Here is a 9,177-nt window from a genome sequence, read left to right on the forward strand (position 1 = left end):
TTCATCCGTTTTGCCTGTCGGTTTTTGAAATATTTGAAGTATTTCACCTGTATTTGGATCATATTTCACTTGTTTTTCGAGAGTATTATAAGGACCCAAAAAGGCATAGCCATGGGGTACCCAGCCGGCTTTTGGTTTTGGCAATTTCCCAATCAATTTATGTATATCAAGAGCGCCTCCTTTAATAAATTTGCTTTTTTTCTTCCTGCATATTTGACAAACTGATTTTTCCATAAGCCGACCATTTTTAGCTTTTACCTTTTTAGAGTTTAATGATTTGGTTTGTTTTTTACACGATAGACAATACGATTGGCACATTATATATATTGATTAGATATTTAATCGCAATAATGATTTATCCATTTTCCATTTTTATACTCACTGAAATTGCATTTGGGGTCGAGATTTTCATTTTTATATGCACCAGCAGGCTTCCAAAAATTAGATGTCTGAATCCCGCTTTTTTTATTAAATATACCTTTAGCAAAGTTACCGCGCCAATATTTTTTAAATAGATCTTTATCGCCTCCGGTAGCACCCATGATAGCCGATACTAAGTCTTGAGCCTGTTGAAACGCTGGAATCTTTTCGCCGACCTTTTTGTTAATCGTTTCACCTACTCCACGCCCCTTTTTCTCACTAACAAAACGGGTTTTAGTAATACCACAAGAAACGCATTTCGATTTGAGTATTAAACGATTGTTTTTTGTTCTCATATATTTTTCAGAATTAGGAACTGAATTAGTTTTTATTTTTTCACGTACACAATACGATTTAGTCATTGTATATATATTACGTTACATATTTTTGAAATAATGTTGAATGAATTTTTCATTATTCATTGTGTCATATATGTCAAACACTTCTAATAAATTATAATACGAATTCCCCTTATTCATTTCGTTGAGAAAGTACAAAGAGAAGTATCCGCATGTGGTTGTATTTATATTCTGTATCTGATTGTTTTGATGTATCAATGTTAAATTCTTCTTTTTTGCGTGATCGACTATTTCTTGAAATGGAGGCATACCAAAACTATCAAAATAATTGATTACCTTATCTTTTACATAAGTTGCAACCCAATGGCTACCGCTCATATAAGATGGTTCAAGATTGTAAATAAATAATGCTTGTCTATGATTATGTGGTACTCTTTTATCCCTTGACAAAACATCACTGATTGGGATGCTTAAATATCTGCACCATTTTATTAGATCAAAGTTACTCATCGGTATATTCTTATGGAATGTAGGTTTTTTTACTTTTTTTTTGGTTTCAAGATCTTTTTTTTTGGAAGCACCAATCCACCTGTTCTAAGAAATTTATCATATTCACCCCAAGAACCGATGAATGGTGGCGGTCTGTAAGATAATGCATCTTTCTTATTTGGTAGTTTAATTTTGCCACCGTTTTTTGATCTTTGTTTCCAAATGATTTGTGGTGAATAATAAGGGTATTCTATTTGCATTCCTGTCCCTCCTTGAGGGGGAGTGACTTGAATTCCTTTTCCAATCACCTTTCGCATTTTACTTATTTGTGTTTTAGATAAACTCAATGTAATGCCTTTACCCTCACTTTTTACTTTATTATGCCGTGTTATTTGTCTTTTTGTAAGGTATAACTCAGTATTACCCTTCTTTTTGATCTGATGCTTATCAATCAATAAACTCACTTCACTTGAATTTTTGATTGCTCTGGCTAGCTTTTTCATTTGGCCTTCTGTTAAAGGAATATATGTTGAAATATATTTTGTGCTCATAGTCTTGCTCTATATATAATAGTGTTAGATTAAATATTACATAAAAATAAGTTCATTCCCAATTTTGTCAATTACAATTTTTTCTTCATAAAGAACTACAGCGTATATCATATAATCGTCAGTAGCTTGTACATTCAATCTGTAATGAAACAATAACTGTTTTGGATCATCAGTAACCGATTCCTTATGATTTCTTAAATCGAAATAGATAACAGGAAATAATTCAGAATAATTTTGTAAATTTAACTGAGTTCCTGTATTGTAGTCGTTGGTTCTGAATGCATATTCTTGAATGTCATTATATAATCTTGGTTTAAAATCACAATCATACTCTAGTTCTGGAGTAAAATATGAATTCCCAAGTTGCAATCGACAGGTAGATAGTGTACATGCATTATCACCCGCATTTATTTTAAAAGTATCAAAAATAAAGGGATTTTCTAATTCATTATTTGACTTGTTTCTTTGCAGATATACAAAAACATGTTTTGCATTTTTAATAGCTGGTGTAATTTGATATATCCCAGAAATAGCAGTTGTTGGTGATGAATGTTTAATAAATTCTCTTAAATATGTCCATTTTGTTGCTGTTAAAAAACTACTATTCACTAATTTTTGTCCTGCTGATGTAAAGTTCAAACGTGGTAACCATAACTGAAAATCTAGAACAACATATCGTGTTTCATTACCAGCAATTCTGTAAATGAATTCTCTGTCATCATTTAGTGTTATATTTAGTTCGATTTGCATAGGTGGTATCATTTTATCGCGGAGTTCTTGAAAAATGGAAAAACGATTTAACGGAATGATTGCGTATACGTCTTTTGATTGTGAACACAATTCAGCTCTTTTAATTGCTCCTACTTTTGGGGCTGTTGTTAAATCGCCCGCTAATACAGCTCTATCGTCGAGATACCAATTGAAATTGGTAGCTACTGTACGGCTATAGTCATCAGAAAATTCAAGCAATCCTTTTATGAAACAGATTTTATGCAGGTCATTACCATCGTAAGGTTTTTTACCTCCTGAAGTTATCATAATGTGATTTATAATACTGGTACTATCATTTATCGTTGAGGTTAAAACAGGGGTTTTTAAAACATTGGCGATAATATTTGCTCCATCTGCTTTTTTCTGAAGTTTGTATTTGACGATAAAGTATCCGTTATACCAATCGAACCAAGAAGAACGATCAGTCATATTGAATATATACCCTGTTTTTTCCTGATATAAGCCATTTGCCGGCTGAATAATGGGTGTTTGCAGATTGAATCTGAGATAATCAACTTTTTCAACATTTTCTATGCTTCTGAAACTCATTTATATTATTAGATTAGATAATTTACTTCAATTGTGCTAATCGTTTCAAAATAAGATCCCCAGCTTTTTCACTTCTATTTAACACGGTTTTTAAACTTTTCTTTTGTGCTTTGATTATTGGTGATTTATTGATATCTTTTATCATTTTTTTAGAATATTGTCCGATATTTGATAAATCATTAGTTATTAAACCTGATCCTTTATGGCGATATTGATATAAACCTTTTTTAGGGTTATAAAATTTTGTCCATTCATATACTCGATTCATTTTATATTATTAGTTTAGATTAATTAACCTCTTTGATAATAACATGAAACGCAGTATCGATTTCATTAAGATCAATGGGTCGGTTATAAGAATCTGTAATATATATTCTAATTGAATCAATGCTATTTTTATTAATTGGCGAAAATTTCAATCTTCTCGGTTCAAGAGTGAAAGTAAATGACCTACGAATTCCCTGTGCTATAATACTAAAACAAAATAAAACGTCTCTTGATTCATCTGTCAAGGATCTGTTAGTCAAATCGCAATGAATACATATCATATCAACGCTCCTTGTTAAATCAGGTATTTTGTCACTTATATTACTCCCCGAAGTTAAAATTTTCTTTTCAAAACCCAGAATCAAATTAAAGTCTGATACAGATAGATCTAATTCATATTTTGGCTGTATGGTTATTATTGTTCTAAATAATGATAAATCAAACGTAACTGAAAATGGATAATCATCACCATCTTTACCAGTTGTATTTTTTAAAATAGTATCAATGTCTGTATATGAATACATTCCATTAGGGAATTCAACATTTTTAAAATTTGTATCACTACCTGTTGTTTTTCGATATCTTAATTTATTGTTACCGAATGATGCTGTCACGTTATACCAGCTATACGTCATACTGATTATTTCATCCAACGCCATTTCATAATTTTTGTTTGGATCTAGGAATAAAGGCTGGTCAAGATAAATTGTAAAATCATGTGCTTTCTGATTATAATTATTGGCTTGTCTTTTCGCCCTGAATGAACTAAGTATCAAATGTTTTTCCATTATATATTTAATTTAGATAAAATAGTTGTTATAAATTTTTTCATATAGACGCTTTGTAATTCTTTTCACTCTTAACAGTTCATCCAATATTGTAATACCTTGGTTTTTTAATTCATAACTCGTATTTCCAGCGGATATGCTTCCACAAATTATATCCAATTTTTCAATAAGTTTTTCAGGGTCTCTGTAATAAATAGCCTTATAATTATGGGCTAGACCACTGCCTTCCCACTCATCTTCTTCTCTATCAGAATCAGGCGCTGTCTCCCTCCTAATACCCTCTATCTTATCAAATAATGATTTTTCTATAGCTGGTTTTTTCTTATATTTAGTTTTACGGGGGGTCTTTTTTGATTTTTTTGATTTTTCCTGTAAATCCGAAGCTGAGAAAGGAACTTTTTTGTATTCCATTCTTTGCTTTTTTTGTCTAGTCAGTAACAGCTGATCTTCGATTCTATCAATTTTTTTTGTAAAATCTTCGGATAGTCCCGACAGCTCATCATATGACTTTCCTTCGTATTTACCTGATTTGATAAAATTTTCACCACTTTTTGAGAGCTTCCCTAATAAAACGTTGACGCGACGTCTTTCTTCAGCTAGATATTTGCGTTCATTATCTAATTTCTTTTGATCAGCCTTTTTGAAAGAGCTAGTTGTCCATTCTTTTCTCTTTCGTGTTGTTGATGGCTCAAAATCAGACATTTCACCTTCATCTTCTGTTTCATCTTCATCAATTGGTGGTGGCGGTTCAAAATTGGGCATTTCATCTTCATCAATTGGTGGTGGTGGTTCAAAATTGGGCATTTCATCTTCATCAATTGGTGGTGGTGGTTCAAAATTGGGCATTTCATCTTCATCAATTGGTGGTGGTGGTTCAAAATTGGGCATTTCATCTTCATCAATTGGTGGTGGTGGTTCGAAATTGGGCATTTCATCACCCCCATCTTCTGGTTCAATTGGATATTCTGGAAGAGGATCACCCTCTCTTACCCCTTTATTTTCCAACTTTTTAGTTGCTTCAATTTGTGTGTCGAGACGAGATGTTACTGGTTTAAACATTTTTATGAATTTGATTTGTCCTAATTCATCTTGCAATTTTGAAGACATTATTTGATTATTAATATTCTTGATTTGATTCTCAACTTCCTCTTTTTGATCAGCAATTTTTTGCCAAGCTAATAGACTCATTTATATATATTAGTGTAGATTATTATCAATCTTTCATCAGTCTTCCAGAAGTCTTTCATCAGTCTTTCATCGGTCTTCCAGAAGTCTTTCATCGGTCTTTCATCAGTCTTTCAGGCGTCTTTCATATTATATAACTGATGTATATAGATATGAAAATACCGAATCTAGATTCTAAATCATCATCCGATCATGCAAGGAAATTATGCGATTTTATAAGCGAAGATTATAGAATGCTCGTAGCTGGCAGTAGCAATTGCGGTAAAACAAATTTATTGATGTTCATGTTGAGAAAACCGCTTGTCTTTTATGATAAAATATATATTTATACCCCTAATCAGCATCAAGATAAAATTCAAGATCTTATAAAGTTGATGCATGAAATATCTGGTTTTGTAGGTTATGATGTGCTCGAAGTTGGTGGTGGAGATGATATAAAAAATACAAACGAATATCAAACTGATAACAGAAAAATTGTTATTTTCGATGATATGATGAATTCAAATAATAAAATTCAGGAGAAAATAGCCAACCACTTCACCGACGGTAGGCATCATAAGATCAGTCCAATTTATTTGAGCCAAAGTTACTATGATATACCGCAGAAAATTCGGTTGAATTGCTCGCATATGATTTTATACCCACCATCAACCAAAAATAACCTTCAGATGATCGCACGTGAAAATCTCTTAAATCCGAATTTATTTGATAAACTCAAAAAATACGAGTTCTTGTTTGTTGATAAAGAAAATAACACTGTAAAAAAGAATTTCGATGAGAAGATTTAATCTAACATATTAACAGAAAATGGGTTACATTAATGACGAAAATGATTTTATACAAACCAAATATTCTCAAAGTGCAAAACCTGCAATTGGTTTTAAACTACTGGGAGCTGATTTCGATATGGAAGATCGAAAATTATACAATATAAAAACCCAACCCGACGTAAAAATAGACGATGATTACGATTCGTATGCTCTTGATTTGTCTTCAGGTGTTAACAAAGGATATCTTAAATTGAATTGTTTGACAAAAGATGCATCAGGGAATGATTTCGATGCCAACCAAGCAGTAATAAACAATACAGCATTATATTATGATGGTCTATATCAAAAAACAACCCTTACTTCTAGAGAATATGTAGATTTAATGGATAACAATCTTGAAACAAAAATTGATGGTAAAATACAGAATAAGGCTGATCTTAGTACCAATAATGAACAAACGTTTAACAGCATAATAAATGTCCCGAATTTCGATCAAGGCTATAGCAATATGTCTAACGTGATGAATAAAGAATATATTGACTCCAGAGACGCGCTTAATAAAACATATGCCGACAATACATATTTAACGAAGAAATCAGGAGGTGTCTTAGCTCAAAGCCTTCAAAACAAAGCAGACAAATCGTACGTTGATAACACTTTTTTAAAGAAGGTCGTAGGACGCGTTTTGACTCAAAAAATTCTAAGCAAGCTTGATATTCACGGTAGTAACATGATGCAGGCAAATCTCGATATGAACGATAATCGCATAACAAATCTAAGCAAACCAATATATGGAACCGATGGTGTAAATAAATTGTATGTTGACAGTTCACATATTACCTCTATTGATAAAGGAAACGTTTTCAATAATATAATGATTGACAGTGATAATCAACTTAGTGAAGAGAATGATATCGAGCTTGGAGATTTAATTCATCATCCAAATCCTGTTCATCAAATCAATAAAAAGGTAATAGATACAAAATTACTTCTCGATAGTTCGAAAAATTACTACTCAAGCAGATTAGGTATCAACATGTACCCTATACCAATTAATTATTATACAATGGCATTTGAACTCTATTTTCCAGTTGAAATAGATGAGAATAGTGTTGATATCAGTGTTGTGTCATTGATTGATACTGTTAATAAAGTAACTACACGAGTTTATAACGGTTATAGTCGAACAATAGCTCAAGTTCATAAGTATCAACAACATAACAACAACTATCTCTATGTCGATATCGTTTTAAAAATGAAGTCAGGACACTCGTATGTACCAAAACTGCAAACTTATATTATAATATATGGGATTAAGAATTATGAAAGTAATGTTGAACCCAGTATATACGATCAGCTATATTATGTTGAAAATGATAGAATAGCTTTCAATGCATCAATTGATATGAAAACACAGGCCATTCATGGTATTGCAGAAGGTACTACTGATGATCAAGCTGTTAATTATAAACAGTTAAAAAATTTTCGGGACGATTTGAAGTCTGATCTTGAATTAAAAATGGATAAAAAAAGAAACATCAGCTATTACCATAAAATTTTCGAGTATTTTTATGATCTAACGGATCCATCTGAATTCATCATGGCAGATAGTAACGGTGCTGTAGTGTCTGGATTAAATGGTAATCTTGTCTTTAATCCCACAAAATTGTTAGAAGATTTTGATCCAAAAAACGGCTTTATGAGTGGTTTCGAAATTAATTTAAATGAAAATGTCACTGAATCCGATGAATGGACTATATATATGGCATTTAAATATGACTATAAAGCCGGTGATAATAAAAGATTTAAAATTAACTTCGACAATGGTAGTAGTTTTGATTTTCCATGGGTGAAAGTAGAGTCTAATCAGTTATCACTCGATTATGATTTAGATATATCGAGTGAGCAAATTAGAGCTGGTTATATAGGTAAATATATGAATCTCTGGTATACAAAAATACAGGATCAATTTCGAATTTGCCTTTCTAACAACAGCATTTGTCTCGATAAAATTTTCTTGGGGTATACGCTGAATGCATCTAGCCTTCAAATTTCTTCAGATTACTATGTACAAAGAATCGGTTTTAGTAAAATTCCATATTCGATAAATGGTAATGAGTATCATAAATGTCAATTTTTAGATAAAACAAAAAATGTTTTCTTCGAATAAAAATCGCTTAATTGTCTAAACAATATATATGAAGACTGCTGAATTGATAACTGAGATACTGAAAAGTATTGATCGATTGATTCAAAATATCAGGAAATTAATCAACTCAATGAAAAAAAAGAAAATCGAAAGAAAAAACATAGTCTAATCATATAATATATGACAGACAATCGCAAAATATTTGACTGGAATCATATTTCAGCCAAGTTAAATGAGGACCAAGTCACAGAATTAAAAGCCTATTACAGCACCTATCACAGAAAATGCTGGGCTTACAAGCAGGCCGTAAAGCGCTTGAAAAGACTGAAATTACTGGGTAACTCTTTGTCTATTCTATTTGCATCCGGCTCCCTTGCATCAAGTATTGCTACAGGTGGTATTAGTTTCGTTGCAATTAGTACAATAGCGCTTTTAATACAAGGCTGGATGCATCATCAAAATCTCGATTTAAAAATTCAAAATAGTACATATGCATATCAGAGCTACCAGCATTTACTCAACTCAATTAAAAACACGATGAGATGCGGTGATTACAATCCGTCTAGCGTCATAATTTCAATGAAGAACATTGACGATTATGTGACGGATACCGGTCCGATAATCGACAAGTACCTACGAAAATATGATAAGAAATTTATTGGATGATCCGATTTATTTCGCCAAAATTTAATGACAAAATCTCATTCCAATACAATCGATAATAGGCTAACGTTTTCTTGCTTTTGCTAATTTTGATAAATTCACAAGGTAGATTCATCATCAAAAAAAGCTGTTTAATTATGAATTTGGTTGATATAAGTCTTTTTCTACCTTTGTTTACAATAGGAATAGCGGATTCGATAATATCAAACACTTTATAAATCCGATTCATTTGATCACGAGTCAATTGTACCCTATTTCCATAGCATATACTATTTA

Source organism: Oculina patagonica, chromosome 1 (genome assembly GCF_052425735.1).
Source record: "Oculina patagonica isolate OP01 chromosome 1, crgOcupat, whole genome shotgun sequence".
Taxonomy (NCBI): domain Eukaryota; kingdom Metazoa; phylum Cnidaria; class Anthozoa; order Scleractinia; family Oculinidae; genus Oculina; species Oculina patagonica.